The sequence below is a fragment of the Myotis daubentonii genome, chromosome 4, assembly GCF_963259705.1.
Source record: "Myotis daubentonii chromosome 4, mMyoDau2.1, whole genome shotgun sequence".
NCBI lineage: Eukaryota > Metazoa > Chordata > Mammalia > Chiroptera > Vespertilionidae > Myotis > Myotis daubentonii.
Genome location: NC_081843.1, coordinates 21,886,451 through 21,898,856, shown reverse-complemented (window position 1 = coordinate 21,898,856; position 12,406 = coordinate 21,886,451). Strand labels below are relative to the sequence as shown.

The 12,406-nt window shown below is 55.8% G+C and overlaps 1 non-coding gene across 1 annotated transcript; it reads right to left on the bottom strand.

Annotated features, from left to right (window-relative positions):
- Positions 1-1,143: 1,143 nt before the first annotated feature.
- LOC132233946 (U8 small nucleolar RNA) lies at positions 1,144-1,281 on the bottom strand. Its single transcript, XR_009452792.1, has one exon. It is a non-coding gene; the product is annotated as a U8 small nucleolar RNA (small nucleolar RNA).
- Positions 1,282-12,406: the final 11,125 nt, after the last annotated feature.

Below are 12,406 nucleotides of genomic sequence, written 5' to 3'. Positions count from 1 at the left end.
ATGGTTGCAAATATCAAAGAATTTCTATATGTGACACGGCACCAGAGTTAAGTTAGGGTTTTTCAAAATGCTGACACACCGAGCTCAAAAGGTTCGCCATCACTGCCCTAGGCAGTGGTCGGCAAACCGGGGCTCGGCAAACCGTGGCTCGCGAGCCACATGCGGCTCTTTGGCCCCTTCAGTGTGGCTCTTCCACAAAATACCGACTTCTACGTATGGGCCATGAAGTTTCGATGGCACTGTACATGTGCGCCCGCACATGGTATTTTGTGGAAGAGCCACACTGAAGGGGCCAAAGAGCCGCATGTGGCTCACAAGCCACGGTTTGCCGACCACGGCCCTAGGGGGACACTGGCAATCTTTTTTTTGTCACAACCGGGCGTGGGTGCTCCTGGCGTCTAGTGGGTAGAGGCCAGGGATGCTGGTGAACATTCCACACGCACAACAGAATCCCATGGCAGTGCTACCCAGCCCCAGTGTCCTAGGGCCGGTGGAGAAACCGGGGGGGGGGGGGGGGGGGCGGGGGGGGGCGGGGCGGGGCTGAGAGTGAGTTCCAGCTTGAACATGCGGAGCCCGGAGGGCACCCAGAGAGGCTGACTTCACGCTAGTCAGGAATGACTGTCCCCTCAGCCGTCCCAGGGCCCTGGGCTCCCAGCTCCAACCCTGCTGTAGACCTTTTCTGCCCCCTACTCCCATGATACCAGAGACCCCCCCCTACCCCCCAGTGAGCAATGAGGACAGAAGCTAGGACCATTGCTGGGTCTGCAGCTAGTCCTACAGGCCCCCACTCCTCAATCTGAGCCCCCGACTTTGAGGCAAGTGCAGGCTTCGGGTCACACATGCCTGGACTCAAGCCCCAACTCTGCCAGTTAGCAACGAGACTGTAGTCGTGTTGCTCAGACTCTGACCGTGGGAGAAGCAGCACAGCTATAACGCAGCACTTGGGGTCCGGAGAGTCTGTCCTTGGCGCTTCTAGTGGGGACTCGTGGAAACTGGTGTTTTGTTGTTGCTAGCATCTTAATCCTGAAGATCCCTCTCTCCATCTGGCAGCATGGCTGGGTACTGCTCCCCTGGAGCCGGGGTGACTGCCTGTCTCTTTAAGAGGTGCCCCCAGACTTGGGTCATGGAGCCAACATTTTTTTTTTTTTTTTTTTGCGATCAGGGTGTTACAAGTCCTGATCACGCAGAGACGTTAACCACGAATCATCACGAATCTCCAATCATCGTGTTCCAATCTGCCCTCCAAAAGGAGGAACAGATAAGGATTATCCTACCTGATGATAGGAGCCAACATTTTTAACTCAAACCATCCCAGCATAAGCTGGCAGTGGATGCATATCCCCCTGGCCACTTTACATGATGCAGTGCGTAAGAAAAGATACAGGGACGGCTACTCAAACAAAGGCCAGCATAGAAGTGTATTTCTCTCTCACGTAACAGCCTGCACACAGGCCATTCAGAATAAAGAAAGTGGCTCCCTGGTGCAGAAACCCAGGCCCCCTCTCTGGCTTGGCCTTCCCATCTTCTCTCGTGGCTTCCACCTCACGATCCAAAACGGCTGCTCCAGCTCCTGCCGTCACAATCTCGTTCCACCAGAGGGAAAGGCATAACCCCAAAGCAGCACAACTGGGTCACATGACCACACTAACTGCAGGGGAGGCCAGGAAAGGTGGTTTTTAGTTGTTGGGGGCATGCGCCACCTGAAAATTCTCTTCCAATGTAAGAAGACACTGGGATTAGCTAGTCGTTTTTGCCACAGCTCGCAGAAGAACAGAGACGATTTTACTTTTATTTGTGGGGCTGGATGAACGCGCAGAACAAGTGGTAGAAGCCCCCAAACCCCAGCAGTGGAGTGGGCTGGAGTGAGGCGAAGTGCCTCTGGGGACCCTGCCAGTGTTTTTCTCGTGTCACAAACACGCATCTACGTTGTACATATGCAGGGCAGGTGCTGGGTGTGTGGAGCAGAAGTGGGAAAGGCCTGGTTGTTTCCAGCCCACACGACTCTCAACTACTTGCGTGCCTTTATTCATTCAACCTGCTTACTACTCTGTATGCTATTACAATGCCAGGCTGGGCGAGGATTCTGAGAAGGAAACAAACCCACTCTGACCCCGAAAGACTCTCACAATGAATCTGCAGCGCCCACAAGCCACCTGGGAAAATCCTTCTGGTAAACTCGTGCCTGCTGGGAGGTTGGCAGGGGAAATGCCTCGCCTGATGCCTAGACCCGCCCCACATCCACACAGTCCGGCTGTGGCCCTGCCCCTTTTCAGACATCCCAGGCCTGGAGCAGGCACCCCCGGGTCTCTCCTAGGGGCAGTGGCGACCCCTCCCCTAAAAGTGGACAGGACTATGGGTGTGGCTGACAGAGTGGCATGTCATGCAGGTGGCTCGGGGAACACCCAGGGTGACGGACTCCTTCTGGTTTGCTGGGACAGCCCTGGTTTTAGGACCACAAGCCCTGAATCCAGGGACCCACTCAGTCTGGTTAAACTGGATTGTGGGTCGCCCTGGAACTCGGACCCTGTATGTTTCCTTACTCCCACCTCCCCCCAAACCAGGGCTTCTCAATCCTGGCTGCACGCTGGCATCACCTGGAAGAACATTTAAAATGCTGCTGGGGTCCCACCGTGGCCCACTTCACTCAGAGCCTCAGGGGCGGGACACGGGTTTTGTGAGAAAACCTCCAGGGGATGCTAACATGCAGCCAGGTTGAGGGCTCCTGGGCCCGGAGAGAGCCGCCGTGCCAAGGTCAGCTGGGGATGGTTTTTTGTCTCCTGTTTGTTGTTAATCCTTATCGAGGATATTTTTCCATTGATCTTTTAGCGTGGGAGAGAGAGGGAAAGACAGACACATCCATGTGAGAGAAACATATCGACCGGGGCCGGGGAGGAGCCTGCAACCGAGGTACGTGCCCTTGACCAGAATCAAACCTGGGACCCTTTAGTCAGCAGGCCAATGCTCTATCCACTGAGCCAAACTGGCTCGGGCGATATTTTGTCTTCTAGGTGAGGTGGGAGCTGAGCAGGAGTGAACCAGGACCACTGGACTGGGTTCATTTGGGCTCACTGATCAGTTATGTATAGAGGGTCTATCATGGCACCGGCACTGTCCTGGGGCTGGAGATATGGGGTGGAGGGAAGAGGAAAGTGAGTACCTGCTTTCATTCTGGTGGGGGATACTTTCAGGGGGAAATGTTCAATCAAGAGATGTGCAGAGCTGCTCAGATAGGGCATTTGTTTCGCTGGGTTGCCAAGACAACAGGAACTCATTCTCCAATAGTTCTGGAGGTCAGGGCTCCAAAACCAAGGGGTCAGACGGGCTGGTTCCTCAGGGGGCTCTGAGACAGAATCTGTCCCATGCCTGTCCTGACTTCTGGGGCCACCATCAGTCCTTGACATTCCTTGGCTTGCAGATGCATCATTCCAACCTCTGCCTCTGTCTGCACATGGCGTTCTCCCGTGTCCTGGCATGGCCTCCCTCCCTCCGTCTGTGTCCTCTCTTTACAAGGACACCAGTCGCTAGATCCTGAATTACACCTGAAAAAAAACGTTACTCCAAATGAGGTCTCATCCTCAGGTTCCAGAAGTAAGATGTGGACACAGCTTTTCTGGGGCTACAATCAACCCCCTACAGACAGGGTGGGCAGGGAAGGACTCTGAAGGCGAGACTCCATGTGAATCTTTCCAGAAGCCAACTCTATGGATGTGAGGAGACTGCAGAAAGTGATCAGGGCGGGAATAGAATACTGGGGGCCAGCTATAATAATCACAGTAATCGTGCTCTGTTAACCGTGATTGTTTTGTTCTGATGAAAGAAGGCACATTCTAACCTGGCTGGGAGTTGCACATGGGACCTGGGAGCTCACCTGGAAATGAGGCCCATCCTCCCCATCCGGGAGCTGCCTATTCTCATGGAACGTTAGCAAGCTTGGTGCAGAAACCAGAGCTGCCAGCCCTTTGAGGACCCCCACCCTTTGCATACCCACAGGCCTTTGCAAATCTCCAGCCCCCATTACCTGTAAACTGCCCATTTGGCATACCCTTTTGCCTACTTCCCCATGTCATCTTTGTCCTTTTACCCAATATAGGCAGCTGGCTTTTGATGGGGGTGGGGGGGGGGCGGGGAGGAGGAGGGGAGCATAGGGCAGATTTTTGTGGGTGACCTGCTGCTCTCCCATCCTGCCGGCATTATTGGAATAAACGTTCATGTATGACTCAGCCCTGTCTCTGCCTAATTGGCTCAAGTGGTGACAGGCAGCCCCGACCCCTTGGTTGTCTAGTTACATAATTGCTGTTGGGAGACAGGGAACGGGGGGAGCAAATTTGGGGTGTGTTATTGAGCAGATGACCACTGTGGGCAACTGGGGCTCACTTCCACCGGGGACCTCTGGAAGTTTCCATAGAGCAGGAGCCTCGGAGCTACCTGGGGGACGAGAGTGCTAAGCAGTCAGATGCCAACTCCTGAAAGTCATCGTGGGAGGAGCTCCCGGGGCTTCCCCACCCCCTTGCTGGGCTAGCAGGTTCTGGAGGACAGAGCAAGCCCCCGGCAGAGAATGGAGGGTGTTTGCGGGCGTGGGAACCATGTGTGCTGAGAGGTCCGGGTGGGACACAGCTGCGGCTGCCCCAGGAAGAACCGCTTGAGCTGCCATCTGAGGGATATGGATATAGAGGAGCCAGCTACGTGTGCCCAGCATGCCAGGGCATGTGGAGACAGTGGGGCAGAGTCCCCGAGGCAGGAGCCAGCACACTTGCTCCAAGAACAGCAAGGATGGCAGCGTGGCTGCAGTGGGTGGGGTGGGCCATGGCAGGAGGATGGGGGAAGTCTCTGTGGGTGCAGAGCCGGGATTGGATGTGGGACAAGGAGGCCTTTGGAGAGCTGCAAGCAGGAGTCGACAGGATCTGGTCACTGTTTGGTCTGGAGGAAGCCTGCAGGGAGGGAGGCCAGGCCAAGTGGAGAAACCGTGTGTGAAGGGCCTGGCTCCACCTCTCCCAGCTGCATGCCTCGCCCTTGCCTTTCCTGACCTTCACTTCCCACTTGAAAAGTGAGGCCAACAAGCCTGGCCTGTTTCAGGGAGGTGTTGGTGACTGCTGAGGCCACGTGAGAAGAATCCCCCCTTGCTCAGGTGCGGGCCCCGTGGCAGTGGCTGGAGCAGAGGGGGGCGTCTTGGAGCCCTGCAGCCCCCCAGGCAGAAGTGGCCTTGCCTGGACCAATGCAGTTCAGCGTGGGGCCTCCACTGTGTGGCTGATTTTTGCCCAAAGTGAACTCAGCTAAAATTATGTATGATGAATGCCACGTCCTGGAGGCATGAAGACCGAGCTAGTCTGAGAAATGAGGACTGAGTCTTCAGGGTCCAAAGAGCCCTGGGTGGCTGGTCGTCTTGTTCAGGGCTCTGAGAGGCAGGAGCGGCAGCTGATATTCTCTGTAACTGGCAACACGGCGCTGACTCAGCACTCACATCTGAACGTGGAGACCGTTGAACTGAATTCTGAGAGAGCTGTGTACCTGTCAGTTTTCCCTGACAGAATCCAAGTGGTCATGTTGCAGTTAATGCCCCAACTCTCAATATGCCCAGACCATCCGTTTGGCTACCAGGAGGTCCAGCCCTATCCATGGTCCTCCCCAACTACATCCAAGAACCTCAAGGGTAGCTTCAGGGTACCCATTTACTAGTATCCAGGGTTTACCCTGTGTTGGGCACTGTGCAAAGCATTTTATATGGGAACTAGAGGCCTGGTGCACAAAATTCATGCATGGGGTGGGGGTTGTCTCCTCAGCCCAGCCCGCACCCTCTCCAATCCAGGATCCCTCTCACAATCCGGGACCACTGGCTCCTAACTGCTCACCTGCCTGCTTGCCTGGTTGCCCCCAACTGTGCCCCCCACCAGCCTGGTTGCCCCTAACTGCCTCCCACCCCTGCCAGCCTGGTCGCCCCATGCAGCCTGCAGTTCAGTCGTTTGGTCATCCCTCACTAACCCCTCTGCCAGCCTGGTCACTTCATGCAGCCTGTTCGGTCGTTACTGTTACTGTGATGGTGTCCTGACAATTTGCATATTCCTCTATTATTAGCATAGTTGGCTATCATTCTCATTTTAAAGTGGAGAAAATGGAACCTCAGAGACATTGATTGTGGAAATCAATGGATAATGCTGGTAGAAACCATTGTTTTCAACTTTTATAAAAATAGGATTATAGTCAAGCACACAACTAGACTACATTTCCCAGCCTCCCTTGCATTTGGGTGTGGTCATGTGCCCAAGTTCTCTCCAGTGGCACCTCTGCCTTTTCTGAGTCCTTTAAGAGAGTTGGTCCTACCTCCTCTGTATTCCTTTCCTCCACCACTTTCTGGGTATGGAAGACAACAGGGTCTTGGGGTACAGTGGATGCCCTGATAGAAAGAGCCGGGGTCTTCCCAGTGGAGAACTGCCCTGCCGGCTTGAACAGTAACTGGGAGCTGTTAAGTGAGCAGGAGAGACATTGCTGTTCTGTTAAGGCCTGGAAAATATAGAGCCTGCATGTTGCAGCCGCCAACCCAGGCTTTGCAATGCTCAGTGTGGCAGAGCCGGGGCTTGAGCAGGCTATAGGCTCCCGGAGTCATGTCAGCTCCTACTTGCTGCGGTGCATGGTCATGGGGATGGTCCTACAGCACTGGGGCCCCCAGCATTTCAAGCAACGGTTCATTCTGTCAGTGCTGCTGGTGAGTTTGGAGTCAGGGGTTCCCAACTGCTGCCCCCGCCCCCGGCTCTGCAGAGGGAGGAGCCAGGACCATTCCACCTGGCCCTGCCTGGGGAGCTGGACAGGGCACCTGGCCGTGCTGCTCAGCAAGCTGGGACTTCCAGCTCAAAGCCTGGTGCTCTCGCAGGACGAGGCTGCCACCCACCACCAGGCCGCCTGTTCTCTCTGGGGACAGGTCTGCGTGCTCTCCCAGACAGCAGTGCTGCCCGCCTCTCCACGTTATGCTCCCGGTCCTAGTAGGTGCCCCACAGCCACGCTGCCGAGGCCCCTAGATCCTGCAACAAGCACTTAAGTGCCAGCAGACCAGAGCCACCTCCTCCCCGACCCCAGGCCGCCAGCTGAGTCAGATTCCCCGCCAGAGGGTCCTATTTCCTCCCTGTTATCCTCAGTGCTGGTGCCCTTTCCCGCGCACACATGCTGCGTTTCACGAGTGGCGTTTGAACATCCCTGAGCACCCATAGGGCGGGGTTGCAGAGCCAGGGCACCCATGTCTGCCGGGCTCCTCAGCCCCTCTGTACGTGAGGCCGACAGGTGTGAGGTCTCTGCACACCTCCACCTGCCCACAGTCCCGGAGTGCCAGCCGGATCAGGGTACGCGTGGGTTAGGGTGAGTGGGTTATGGTTCACCCCGGGCCCTGGCAGCTCCAGTCCCAGTCCGTGCATAGAGAAAGGAAGGCACCAAGAGGCCAGGGACTCAGTTAGGGTCAATCCTCACCAAGCAAGTGGGTGGCAGGTGTGGGGTGAAGGATCTGCCTTTAGTGCATCCAATGGAGGGTGGGTAGCAGGCACCCACATCCGCAGACCCCTTTCCCACCTTCATGCCCGAGATGCCTCTACCCCCTCAACAGCACCACCTGTGCCTCTATGATGAGGACAACCCTCATGCCTGGCCCATGTGCCCAGAGCCAGAGGCACCTGGGAATTCCTGTCCCTGCCGGGGACAGCCCTTAACCAGGAGCCGATGGTGAGGACGTATGAATACCCCCACTCCCTCACCCGAGTAGAGACTCTGAGTGAGCCAGGGTGACTTTCTGCTTGGGGCTGAACTGTGTCCTCCCTGACCCCAATTCGCAGGTTGAAGTCCTAACCCCTCACATCTCAGAATGTAACTGTGTTTGGAAATAAGTCGTGGTCAATGTAATTAGTTATGATGAGGCAACACTGGAGTAGGGTGGGCATGACTGGTGCCCTCATGGGAGGGGAGGTGTGGGCACAGACGCACAGGGAGACGCCCTGGGGAGGTGGGAGTGATGCTGCCACAGGGCCAGGAACCGCCAGAGGCTGGGGGAGAGGCGGAGCAGCTCCTTCCTGGTGCCCTCGGAGAAGGCACGGCCCTGTCAACACCTTGACCTCGGACTCCAGACTCCAGAACTAGGAGACTAACAGTTTCTGATGTTTCACTCATTCAGTTTGTGCTACTTTGTTTTGGCAGCACTAGGACGCTAACGCACCTTTGGTGGGGCTCTTCCTAATATCACGTGGCTGAGCGGCCTTTCCCTGTCATAGCGTACTCCCCACACTCCCGGGGGACGCTGCCTCGTGCCCCCCCCTCACCCGCGTCATTGTCACAGGGTGCCATCTGCTCCTGGGAAAGTCCACCTAAGACCGCGGGTCCTAAGGAGCGATGGCGACGTACCAGGGGCAGGCAGAGAACGTAATCGAGCGGGCTGGGGACTGGGGAGGGTGGACGGGAGGGGACAGCCACCGCTCAGCTCCTGCCGTGGGGGCTGCAGACTCAATGTTGCCTGGGCTTCCAGTTTCTTAAGAGAAACCAAAAATGTGAATTTTTTTTTAAAAAATAGCGACATCTGATATTTAAATATTGGCAATTAACTCCATTTGTTTGTTTGTTCTTTTAAGCTATTCCCCAGCTCCAACTCAAACATGTCTAGAGGTCAGACCTGCGGTGGAGAGGTTGGCAGGGAGTGCACACCCGCCTTTGGGTGGCAGGAAGAGCTCGGAGCCAGAGGCCCGAGGCCCGAGGCCCGAGACTGACTCAGGGCTCTCCCACCTGCTGGCCGAGTGTGCCTGCTTTAAGCGCGCGCGCGCGCACACACACACACACACACACACACACACACACACACACACACACACACACACACCCTGAGCCTCAGTCACTTGTCTGTAAAATGGGTACCGTCTGGTGGAGCTTGCTTACTCCTGGGGTGGTCATGAAGGCAGGCTGACATAATTTCTTTAGCAAACACTACGTGCAAGCAATGCTCTGAGCCCGTGGGCAACTGCTAAGTCTTGGACTCCCCCCAACCCCACCCCACCCCCGCATCCTTAGAAGAAGCCACCATAATTATCTCCGCTTCACACACAGAACTGAGGCTGAGGGCTTACTGACTTGCCCAGACCTCCCAGCTCAGGCAGTGGAACCGGCATCAGATCCAGGCAAGCTCTCAGCCAGGCACGTGGCTGCCTCTCAAGATGCATTAACATACTTTACCAAGGGAGTGTTCTCTCTCTCTCTCTCTCTCTCTCCCTCTCCTTTTATTTTAATAAATGGGGAGGAAGGAATGGATGGGTGGCCCTGTCTCTTGGCCGGCAGCTGCTGCTCCAGTAGGAACTGGTGTTAGTTGATGTGGTTGCACAGGCTTCCTCACCCGTCTGGACAGGGGCCAGTCTGTGAAGCCAAACAACCAGCCACCCTTTCTCCTCAGTTGAGCATTTCCCGTAAGTGGTGGCTCTCCTGCCTGCTGGCTCGCTGCCTGCTGGCTGGCCTGCCTGGTCCGCAGCCAGGAGAGGCCTGGGCGCCGCCTCCTTGAGGCCAGGGTTTCCACGCCGCCTGGCCCCCCCTTCCTGCCCTCCCCCCTTCCTGCCCCATCCCAATCTGGGTCTGTGCTGTGTGTGTGTCTTAGAAAAGCCTGGATCCAGACCAGAGCCCCAGGTGGGTGTCCAGGCCTCTGTTTCCCTGACCTGAAAAGTCCTCACTGCCCGATGGGCAGAGCTTCGCTGCCCAAGCATCTCCAGAGCTGGCCATCTCGTCATTCACTTGCTTACCAGGCACCTGTCCAAGGCCCCTGGTGTGCCCAGCACGGAGCTGGTGGGCGGAAGGGGCACCTGCTTTTATGAAGATAATACCCTAGTGAGGGAGTGGGGAGGAGCCAGATTGCTAAACTAGTAAGAAAACAAGAGAATTAGAGATCATGGAAAGTTTGAGAAAGAGAACAAAACACGTCTATCTATATCCCAGACCCCAGAGAGGGACTGAGTGATTGGTTGGGATGTGAGCTGGGGGTCAGGGAAGGGATACCTCAGATTTTCAGTCCTAAGAAAATCTACAGGGGAGGGGCATTCCTGGGAGGGAGCAGCGGTTCCACAGCCCTGGGGTAGGGAGGGGCTGGGAGTTTCTGGAACTCTGACAGTCTGGCCTGCTGAGTGGGAAGGTGTGGGTGGGACAGGGTGGCAGGTCCCCAGCAAGCAGGGCCCAGTGGGGGCACGGTGGTGGGGGCCACCTCCCCTGGTCGGGGGCTACCCATCGGGGTGAGACCGGCGCTCTGATCTCCCCGCACTAACCCGTGGGCAGGACCCGCCCAGCTCCTGCCACTCCGGGCAGGTGAGGCCAGAGCTGCAAGACAAACAGGAACCCCTGCCCATCCTTCCAGCTTCCAGAGAAGGCCCTGCTGTGGGCATGGCTTTCCTGCCCCTTGTCCCAGCCCCTGAGCAACGGGGTGCTCTCTCTGGTCTGTTTGCCGACTCCTCGCTGGCCTGATCGGATGGCAGGTTGTTTGGGAGGCCAGGCGGGACACAGCAAGGCTTGGCTGCTATTTCCCCTCTCTGGGAATGCCAGCTGGCCTAGCGGAGGCCTCCCACCTCGGGCAAGGGCAGTCTGGAAGGGGAGCAAGCTTCCAGCACAGAATGGCCGCATCGTGGGGCTGCAGGAAAGGAGGCCCCCAAGGGTGGGAGCCGGGAGTGGCCGCACAGAGGAGGCAGGAGTGGCAGCTGCAGAAAGGCCAGAGCACGGCTGTCAGTGCCAGCACCTGACAGGCCAGTCCATCCATCCCCACGTAACCGCCCGGCAGGGCTCGTGTCATTAGAACACCACCCGCAGGGAAACAGAGGCAGGGCTCCAAGCCACGCAGACATCCTGCTCTATTCGGGACACATTTATACTAAAAATACATCAACTGTTTATCTCCAATTCATATGTATCTGCTGTCCTATCTTTCCTGTGGCAGCCCTATGACTCCAGGCCAGGGTACATCCAGGCCCACGAAGCCTGGGACTCCCCCCCCCCCCACCCCCCCGGCTCCACCCTCTGAGGTGCGGGCAGCTGCCCCTGCCTCTCACCCTCCGCCTCCTGCAGAAACTGTGCCTATGCCATAGTGTTCCTTCCACCTGACCCGGCCTCTGTCCCTCTCCTCACCAGCACCCAAGGCAGGGCCCCAGGCAGGCAGAGCAGATTGCCAAGAGAAGAAGGTGGGGTCCTCCCGTGGGCTGTCCTCGGGGCCCCCGTTCACCTTGCTGGGGGCAGATGGTACACGGAGTGAGCTCTGGATTCTACCCCGATGGACCTCAGCTGTGCCTGGCCCTCCACTTGCTCGTCTGTGAGGTGGGGAGAGAGCCGCTGCCCTGCCCACCGCGGCCGGGGTCCTCACCCGCTCACCCACCGATTCTGTGCTGGGTACACTGGTCCAGGCACAGGGGTGCAGCACTCAGTGAGGCTGTAGTTGGATAAAAACAACCAAGTGAAAGGAGAAGTCACGTGAGCTTTTAGAAAGGAGCACTGAATGCCTCCAAACAAAGCTGAGCTGTGCGGTCGGAGCCAGGAGTCCCTCTGGGCCCTGGAAATGCGGCGAGCCGTGCGTGAAGCACACGTGGCTGAAGACCTCGTAGAAAAATATAACGTAAAATACGCTTTTCGTCATTTTTAAATTGCTTACACGTGAAAATGATCATGTTTTGGATGTACTGGGTTAAAAGAAAATATGATTATAATCAACTTCTCCTGTTTCTTTTTACTTTTCTAGCTGTGGTTCCTGGGCAATTTAAAATGGCACATGTGGTTCAAGTTACATTTCTATTACTGGAGAGCGCCTGGTGGGAATCGAAAGGAAAACAAAGTTGCTCTGAGCCTCAACTTTAAAAAAAAATTGTGCTCACATTTAAACAATAGTAAACAGTATAATAAACCCCCACATACTCATCCCAACTCAAAGTTCTCAGCATGTACAGCCTCTTCCTTGACATTAATACATCCCCTATTCCCCCTTCTGTATGATTTTGAAACAAATTCTAACATCATGTCACCTGAATTTTTTTGGTAAAAATGGATTCCTAAAAAACAAAGCCATAAGCAATTCAACTCCCAGGGAGGTCCCAACACAACACCTTGCACAGGAATGTTCACAGCAGCATTATTCATAGTAGCCAAAAGGTAGAAGCAACCCAGGTGCTCATCAGCGAACCAAGAGATAAACGAGATGTGCTATATCCGTACGATGGCTATCGCTCTGCAGTAAGGAGTGAAGTACCAATGCATGCTGCAACACGGACGGACCCTCAAACACTGTGCCCAGGAAAAGTAGCCAGATGCAAAAGGCCACACGTTATACAATTCCACTCACATAAAACGTCCAAAACAGGCAAATACAGAGACAGGAAGCAGACTAGCGGTTGCCAGGGCCTGTACTAATTGCTAGTTAGTACAGAGTTTCTTTTTT